This window comes from Lactuca serriola, chromosome 9, assembly GCF_051521515.1.
Source record: "Lactuca serriola cultivar US96UC23 chromosome 9, Lser_US96UC23_V15, whole genome shotgun sequence".
Lineage (NCBI taxonomy): Eukaryota > Viridiplantae > Streptophyta > Magnoliopsida > Asterales > Asteraceae > Lactuca > Lactuca serriola.
Genome location: NC_136416.1, coordinates 159496958 through 159507256, shown reverse-complemented (window position 1 = coordinate 159507256; position 10299 = coordinate 159496958).

The window sequence follows — 10299 nt, the reverse complement described above, 5'->3', positions numbered from 1 at the left end:
CCAAGTGTTATAAGGTTTCTCTTCGATTCATGAGAATGATGGTAAGGAAACTCTTTCACTAAGTAGATTTTAAGTAGATAGCAATTGTGATATTTGCAGTTCTCAAAGTCGTTAGTGGAGCATGCGTGGTTAACCGGCACACTAACATTGACTTATGAGAAATAGCAAAAGGTCTAAACAATTTAGACTATGATTACGGCATCCCTTTTTATAGTTCTGAAATTGTGTTACACACACCTGTGAGCTATCTAAGATGCGGTGTATACTTTTGATAAAGCCTTATCAAAGCAATCTAGTATCATAAATCTGAACTTTGGTAAGAATGTCAATAAAGTATTGACTTCTAAAGGTCCAACTGATTTCTGAGTACATGTCAAAGCTAGTGGGAGCATAAGTGTTATGCTAATAATCATCATGTTAGTGGGAGCATGATAATTATGATAGAGGTTGCAAGTTAGCAATGTTAATTATAGAAAACAAAAGGTCTCAATTGTGAAAAAGTTGTTTTGCTATAATTAAGGGAGAGGAAATTATACTTCATCTCAAATCTAAAAGCTTAGATTGAGGTCTTAATCGTATTTAGTCAAGAATATATATGAATTTCATGTTGGAATGGCTCAACATAAGGAAATTCTATATATGGGGTCATTATTTGCGTTTTAAAATTCGATTATGATTACGGCATCCCTTTTCATAATCTGAATTATGAGACCTTGGCAAATAGAAATGGAAATATTATAGCAAAAGATTGGTTTAGTTTCATGTGAGACATCATGAATCGTGTCCCATATGCTTCAGATATAGGATCGATTACATGTACTATATTCATCCTTTCTAAAATTTTCCAAATGCCTAGGGCATTAAGAAGGGAAAAGGTCTAGAATTGGATATGACTAAAATGATTAAGCAATTGTTGAGGACAATCTAAGGTTTACCAAATATTGGTTGCTCAAGGATAGTTGGAAGTATAGTGTTAATTTGTGAAGGACCATATTGACATAATCTGTAAGGAGGCAACTCCTGTTCAGAAGTGAAAGTCAAAATGGAATATGGAAATGTTTCAAAGTTAGAAAGTATTCAATCTGTAAGATTAGGAAACTTAATGCAAGAAGGATGTTTCCAAGGAGTTGATCTCCTTTGGAATACTCTGTAATGATTGTTGCCAAGTCTCTGTGAATTTGTGCATAATCATTACAAGAGGATCAATGCATATAAGTTTAGAATCTAACAGATTTCAGTAAATGGCATGAATTTGGAATTCTTGCATTTGCAGTAAGGAATTGGGACTGTGAAATGAGAATCATTGGAGTTATGTTCAACTGGTCTATTTAAAAAAGTAAAGATCATAGACAAACATATTATGCATACTTGGTGTGTGGCATGACTAGTGTTTAGAAAACATAGTGTACATGCTTGGAGCATGGTACAACTAGTGTTTTAATTCAAGTATAAAGTTGATAAAACCGAAACAATGAATAATGAGTAATCAGTATGGTGATAAATAGAAAGTGTTTTATTTATATTCATAGGTTTTGATACCATATTAGATTCATTTATTCTTGTGTTTCACTTTGCATGTTTTGACTTCCATAATAACTAGGTTATTCTTCCGGAATGACTAAGTTGTTCAAACCATCCACGGTCGGTCATATGTTAGAAGTAGATATAAATCAAGACTGTCATGGGTTGGCTTGTAGAGGTCCAAGTTAGTGGACAAAGTTGTGCTACAATACTCATGAGTGCTCATAAGTTCTGAGTATTGGATTTAACCCGCGCTCATTTGAATCACTTCATGGATTTTATCATGAGTGATCATGAGACAATAATATCTTATATTCTTCAAAACTAGAGATATCAGTTGTTACTATGAGTTGATAGTACATTGATTGCACGAAAACACATTGGTAACTCGTTGTTATAAAACGTGCCTTTGTGTATGATTCAACAAGTAGCAGAATAAGACATATGAGTCGAAGTTTATCCATTCCTTTTACCTTCGGGATAAAAGCGATATCTGTGGGCCCCTAGATGATTTAATGATGACACATGTGAGTGCTTGGCCAAGCCAGGACTAATTTGATTTGTTCAATCAGTCAGTCATCATGAATCGGATATCGGGAAACAACAAATGGACAGATAGAATGATTTTAATCCATGTATCAGTCCATATGATATATAGAATGGATGAATATATGATCCCTTATCTAATGGACAAGTCATTGACAAAGATCAAAGTTCGACATCGACTTTAAGAGCTACAATTGCCAGTTAGGTTTTGAAGTCATACTCAAAAATAGTTTTAGACTTATCCAAGTGGGAGACTGTTGGATTAATGTCCAAGTCCATAACTATATTTGGTATGTACTTGACCCGACCTGACATGGTCCATTTGAGTTGCACTTCACCGACACAATTTAAATGGATAGTCTTTTGAGAATAGTATATTTATGATTTATATTAATATATTATAAGTTCTAATATATTAATATGGAATCATGTTATTTAATTTGTATTGATCAAGACTTAATTTAGAATTAATTAAGTGATCAAAATGAACTAATTAAATATGGACTCTTATATATATATATATATATATATATATATATATATATATATATATATATATATATATATATATATATATATGGAATGGACCAAGTTCATTTAGGTTGGGCTAAGCTTTCATGGATAGTCCATGGAGTGTTTAACCCATGGATCATATGAAATGAAAGGTCATGGGTTTAACTCTAGTCTCCATACTATATAATGATGTCCTTGGTTGGTGAAATTGGTACTAGTGTGGGTACACTAAGAGGGCTAGCCGATTTCACTAGAGAGAACCAAGTATCCATATTCTCTAAAGTCTTCCAATGCGTTTTGGTGATTTGTGATTCCACTTGAGGCTTCCACACTATTGGGGCTAAGCTCTTAAAGCTTGAAGATATCAAGCTACATCAAAAGGTATGTCATCTAACTTGTACTTTGTAGTATAAGAGCTTCATAATATGCTAGTTAGGATTAAAGCCTTGGAAAGATCATATTTGCATGTATAATAGAGAAAACATAGATCCAAGGTTTATAGGGTTGCATGTACACCATAGGAGTGTTAGAATGCTCAAAACCCAACATACTTATCATCCGCAGACAGGCGGTCAGAGTAAGCGGACCATTCAAATACTTGAGGACATGTTGAGAACTTGTGTCATTGTTTTTGGTGGGAGTTGGGACTCCTACCTTCCCTTAGCTGATTTTTTGTACAAAAATAATTACCACTCAGTATCGGTGCGCCGCCATTCGAGCTCCTCTATAGGAGGAAGTTTCGCACCCCAGTGTGTTGGGGTGAGGTTAGTCATAGAGTCATTGGAAGGACTGATGTAGTCTTTCAGATGACAGAGCTTATCCAATAGATTTAGCAGAGACTTCAGATATCTTAGGGTCGACAGAAAAGTTATGTAAACAAGCGTCAATCCGAGTTGGAGTTCCAGGTCGGGGGCATGGTCTTACCGAAGGTATCACCTTGGAAGGGTGTAATACGCTTTAGGAAAATGGGCAAGTTGGGCCCCCGATATATTAGGCGATTTCAGATGGTAGCCAGGGTTATCATGGTAGCATACATAATGGATTTACCTGAGGAGCTCAACCATATCCACAACACCTTCCATATTTCGCAGCTTCGAAAGTGTGTGGCTGATGATTCAGTTTCCCTTAGAGGATATTCAGATTGATGATCACCTGAATTATATGGAGAGACCAATTGAAATCCTGGACCGGAAGACGAAGACCTTGCACTACAAGGTGGTGTCTTTATTCAAAGTTCACTGGCAACATCGAAAGGATTCTGAATGGACATGGGAACCTGAATCAGATATACGAGAGCATTTCCCGGACTTGTTCGCAGTAACGGACTTCGAGGACGAAGTCTAGTTCAAGTGGGGGAGAATTGTAACATTCTGAAGTTGAGGTATTTCCAATTTTAACCCAAAGTATGAATATTAATTGAATTTTAACCCTAAGTATGAATACTAATTAAATTTTAGCCATTGTGTATGAGAAATGTTGTAAAATGGCCCATAATGGCATTTTTGTAATTTTTTGGCCCGAGGTCACGTTTGCTGCGCGTACATAGCGTATGCGGGGCATACATGCATGATCCTCAAACCCTAATTTTTAGGGTTTGGACCCTTTACATACAACATTATCTCCCTAAGGCTCCTTCCCTACTCAGCCTCCAACCTACTTTTACCTTCCAAAGCAAACCAAAATCCATTTAAAGCTTTTTTGAGCTTTGTCTGTGTGTGTTTTGATAGCCTTAAAGGAGAAAGGAAGAAAAGAAGAACACCTTAGAGGAGGGGGACTCTTTAGATCCACAGTAACATCATCTTTTGGCATCATTTGGAGGTATAAAGTCTTGAAATTGTCTTACATTTCTTTAGATCTTGTTAATATTGATTTATGGAGCATTTTGGTCCCAAGTCTTGATCTTTATGAGTATAGCATGATCTAGCCCATATAAGCTATCCTTTCATATGTTTTGAGATGTATAGAAGCATAAAAATGTGATATTGGCTCCTAGTTCTTCCCCATGCATGTGCCAGCATGTCCTAATGGATTAAGAAGTTAGGGTTTGTTGGTATTAAGCACTAATAGCCATGCAAAGTCATAAAGTTGGAAACTTTATGAATGATAATGTTATTTTTGGCATATATCTGGTTTTGGACGAAAAGTATTGATGTATTAAGCTGTTATTGAGAAGGTTGGTTGGCCAGGTTCGTACGTTAGGTGTAACAAATGGTATTTTGACCAAAGGGAATTTTGGGTAATTTGATATTTATTTTAAGTTGGGCAATGTTTTTAATAATAGTGTCAGGTAGAGCCGATTTTAAAGCAGAGATTTATTCAACTTTTGTTCGGATTGAGAGGTGATTTTCCTCACTGTACTCGTGGGTTGAAGGCACCAATGTCGGCCCAATAGATTATGTATCCTGGTTATAGGATAGTGTTATGCTAGTATATGATTGATTATTAGATATGTATGGTTATCTGTATTTGATGGTTCTATGTTCACGTTTGCTGGGCGTACATAGCGTATGCGGGGCATACATGCATGATCCTCAAACCCTAATTTTTAGGGTTTGGACCCTTTACATACAACATTATCTCCCTAAGGCTCCTTCCCTACTCAGCCTCCAACCTACTTTTACCTTCCAAAGCAAACCCTAATCCATTTAAAGCCTTTTTGAGCTTTGTCTGTGTGTGTTTTGATAGCCTTAAAGGAGAAAGGAAGAAAAGAAGAACACCTTAGAGGAGGGGGACTCTTTAGATCCAGATTAACATCATCTTTTGGCATCATTTGGAGGTATAAAGTCTTGAAATTGTCTTACATTTCTTTAGATCTTGTTAATATTGATTTATGGAGCATTTTGGTCCCAAGTCTTGATCTTTATGAGTATAGCATGATCTAGCCCATATAAGTTATCCTTTCATATGTTTTGAGATGTATAGAAGCATAAAAATGTGATATTGGCTCCTAGTTCTTCCCCATGCATGTGCCAGCATGTCCTAATGGATTAAGAAGTTAGGGTTTGTTGGTATTAAGCACTAGTAGCCATGCAAAGTCATAAAGTTGGAAACTTTATGAATTATAATGTTATTTTTGGCATATATCTGGTTTTGGACGAAAAGTATTGATGTATTAAGCTGTTATTGAGAAGGTTGGTTGGCCAGGTTCGTACGTTAGGTGTAACAAATGGTATTTTGACCAAAGGGAATTTTGGGTAATTTGATGTTTATTTTAAGTTGGGCAATGTTTTTAATAATAGTGTCAGGTAGAGCCGATTTTAAAGCAGAGATTTATTCAACTTTTGTTCGGATTTAGAGGTGATTTTCCTCACTGTACTCGTGGGTCGAAGGCACCAATGTTGGCCAAATAGATTATGTATCCTGGTTATAGGATAGTGTTATGCTAGTATATGATTGATTATTAGATATGTATGGTTATCTGTATTTGATGGTTCTATGTTCACGTTTGCTGGGCGTACATAGCGTATGCGGGGCATACATGCATGATCCTCAAACCCTAATTTTTAGGGTTTGGACCCTTTACATACAACATTATCTCCCTAAGGCTCCTTCCCTACTCAGCCTCCAACCTACTTTTACCTTCCAAAGCAAACCCTAATCCATTTAAAGCCTTTTTGAGCTTTGTCTGTGTGTGTTTTGATAGCCTTAAAGGAGAAAGGAAGAAAAGAAGAACACCTTAGAGGAGGGGGACTCTTTAGATCCAGAGTAACATCATCTTTTGGCATCATTTGGAGGTATAAAGTCTTGAAATTGTCTTACATTTCTTTAGATCTTGTTAATATTGATTTATGGAGCATTTTGGTCCCAAGTCTTGATCTTTATGAGTATAGCATGATCTAGCCCATATAAGCTATCCTTTCATATGTTTTGAGATGTATAGAAGCATAAAAATGTGATATTGGCTCCTAGTTCTTCCCCATGCATGTGCCAGCATGTCCTAATGGATTAAGAAGTTAGGGTTTGTTGGTATTAAGCACTAGTAGCCATGCAAAGTCATAAAGTTGGAAACTTTATGAATTATAATGTTATTTTTGGCATATATCTGGTTTTGGACGAAAAGTATTGATGTATTAAGCTGTTATTGAGAAGGTTGGTTGGCCAGGTTCGTACGTTAGGTGTAACAAATGGTATTTTGACCAAAGGGCATTTTGGGTAATTTGATGTTTATTTTAAGTTGGGCAATGTTTTTAATAATAGTGTCAGGTAGAGCCGATTTTAAAGCAGAGATTTATTCAACTTTTTTTCGGATTGAGAGGTGATTTTCCTCACTGTACTCGTGGGTCGAAGGCACCAATGTTGGCCAAATAGATTATATATCCTGGTTATAGGATAGTGTTATGCTAGTATATGATTGATTATTAGATATGTATGGTTATCAGTATTTGATGGTTCTATGTTCACGTTTGTTGGGCGTACATAGCGTATGATGGGCATACATACATGATCCTCAAACCCTAATTTTTAGGGTTTGGACCCTTTACATACAACATTATCTCCCTAAGGCTCCTTCCCTACTCATCCTCCAACCTACTTGTACCTTCCAAAGCAAACCCTAATCCATTTAAAGCCTTTTTGAGCTTTGTCTGTGTGTGTTTTGATAGCCTTAAAGGAGAAAGGAAGAAAAGAAGAACACCTTAGAGGAGGGGGACTCTTTAGATCCAGAGTAACATCATCTTTTGGCATCATTTGGAGGTATAAAGTCTTGAAATTGTCTTACATTTCTTTAGATCTTGTTAATATTGATTTATGGAGCATTTTGGTCCCAAGTCTTGATCTTTATGAGTATAGCATGATCTAGCCCATATAAGCTATCCTTTCATATGTTTTGAGATGTATAGAAGCATAAAAATGTGATATTGGCTCCTAGTTCTTCCCCATGCATGTGCCAGCATGTCCTAATGGATTAAGAAGTTAGGGTTTGTTGGTATTAAGCACTAATAGCCATGCAAAGTCATAAAGTTGGAAACTTTATGAATTATAATGTTATTTTTGGCATATATCTGGTTTTGGACGAAAAGTATTGATGTATTAAGCTGTTATTGAGAAGGTTGGTTGGCCAGGTTCGTACGTTAGGTGTAACAAATGGTATTTTGACCAAAGGGAATTTTGGGTAATTTGATATTTATTTTAAGTTGGGCAATGTTTTTAATAATAGTGTCAGGTAGAGCCGATTTTAAAGCAGAGATTTATTCAACTTTTGTTCGGATTGAGAGGTGATTTTCCTCACTGTACTCGTGGGTTGAAGGCACCAATGTCGGCCCAATAGATTATGTATCCTGGTTATAGGATAGTGTTATGCTAGTATATGATTGATTATTAGATATGTATGGTTATCTGTATTTGATGGTTCTATGTTCACGTTTGCTGGGCGTACATAGCGTATGCGGGGCATACATGCATGATCCTCAAACCCTAATTTTTAGGGTTTGGACCCTTTACATACAACATTATCTCCCTAAGGCTCCTTCCCTACTCAGCCTCCAACCTACTTTTACCTTCCAAAGCAAACCCTAATCCATTTAAAGCCTTTTTGAGCTTTGTCTGTGTGTGTTTTGATAGCCTTAAAGGAGAAAGGAAGAAAAGAAGAACACCTTAGAGGAGGGGGACTCTTTAGATCCAGAGTAACATCATCTTTTGGCATCATTTGGAGGTATAAAGTCTTGAAATTGTCTTACATTTCTTTAGATCTTGTTAATATTGATTTATGGAGCATTTTGGTCCCAAGTCTTGATCTTTATGAGTATAGCATGATCTAGCCCATATAAGCTATCCTTTCATATGTTTTGAGATGTATAGAAGCATAAAAATGTGATATTGGCTCCTAGTTCTTCCCCATGCATGTGCCAGCATGTCCTAATGGATTAAGAAGTTAGGGTTTGTTGGTATTAAGCACTAGTAGCCATGCAAAGTCATAAAGTTGGAAACTTTATGAATTATAATGTTATTTTTGGCATATATCTGGTTTTGGACGAAAAGTATTGATGTATTAAGCTGTTATTGAGAAGGTTGGTTGGCCAGGTTCGTACGTTAGGTGTAACAAATGGTATTTTGACCAAAGGGCATTTTGGGTAATTTGATGTTTATTTTAAGTTGGGCAATGTTTTTAATAATAGTGTCAGGTAGAGCCGATTTTAAAGCAGAGATTTATTCAACTTTTTTTCGGATTAAGAGGTGATTTTCCTCACTGTACTCGTGGGTCGAAGGCACCAATGTTGGCCAAATAGATTATGTATCCTGGTTATAGGATAGTGTTATGCTAGTATATGATTGATTATTAGATATGTATGGTTATCAGTATTTGATGGTTCTATGTTCACGTTTGTTGGGCGTACATAGCGTATGATGGGCATACATACATGATCCTCAAACCCTAATTTTTAGGGTTTGGACCCTTTACATACAACATTATCTCCCTAAGGCTCCTTCCCTACTCATCCTCCAACCTACTTTTACCTTCCAAAGCAAACCCTAATCCATTTAAAGCCTTTTTGAGCTTTGTCTGTGTGTGTTTTGATAGCCTTAAAGGAGAAAGGAAGAAAAGAAGAACACCTTAGAGGAGGGGGACTCTTTAGATCCAGATTAACATCATCTTTTGGCATCATTTGGAGGTATAAAGTCTTGAAATTGTCTTACATTTCTTTAGATCTTGTTAATATTGATTTATGGAGCATTTTGGTCCCAAGTCTTGATCTTTATGAGTATAGCATGATCTAGCCCATATAAGCTATCCTTTCATATGTTTTGAGATGTATAGAAGCATAAAAATGTGATATTGGCTCATAGTTCTTCCCCATGCATGTGCCAGCATGTCCTAATGGATTAAGAAGTTAGGGTTTGTTGGTATTAAGCACTAGTAGCCATGCAAAGTCATAAAGTTGGAAACTTTATGAATTATAATGTTATTTTTGGCATATATCTGGTTTTGGACGAAAAGTATTGATGTATTAAGCTGTTATTGAGAAGGTTGGTTGGCCAGGTTCGTACGTTAGGTGTAACAAATGGTATTTTGACCAAAGGGAATTTTGGGTAATTTGATGTTTATTTTAAGTTGGGCAATGTTTTTAATAATAGTGTCAGGTAGAGCCGATTTTAAAGCAGAGATTTATTCAACTTTTGTTCGGATTTAGAGGTGATTTTCCTCACTGTACTCGTGGGTCGAAGGCACCAATGTTGGCCAAATAGATTATGTATCCTGGTTATAGGATAGTGTTATGCTAGTATATGATTGATTATTAGATATGTATGGTTATCTGTATTTGATGGTTCTATGTTCACGTTTGCTGGGCGTACATAGCGTATGCGGGGCATACATGCATGATCCTCAAACCCTAATTTTTAGGGTTTGGACCCTTTACATACAACATTATCTCCATAAGGCTCCTTCCCTACTCAGCCTCCAACCTACTTTTACCTTCCAAAGCAAACCCTAATCCATTTAAAGCCTTTTTGAGCTTTGTCTGTGTGTGTTTTGATAGCCTTAAAGGAGAAAGGAAGAAAAGAAGAACACCTTAGAGGAGGGGGACTCTTTAGATCCAGAGTAACATCATCTTTTGGCATCATTTGGAGGTATAAAGTCTTGAAATTGTCTTACATTTCTTTAGATCTTGTTAATATTGATTTATGGAGCATTTTGGTCCCAAGTCTTGATCTTTATGAGTATAGCATGATCTAGCCCATATAAGCTATCCTTTCATATGTTTTGAGATGTATAGAAGCATA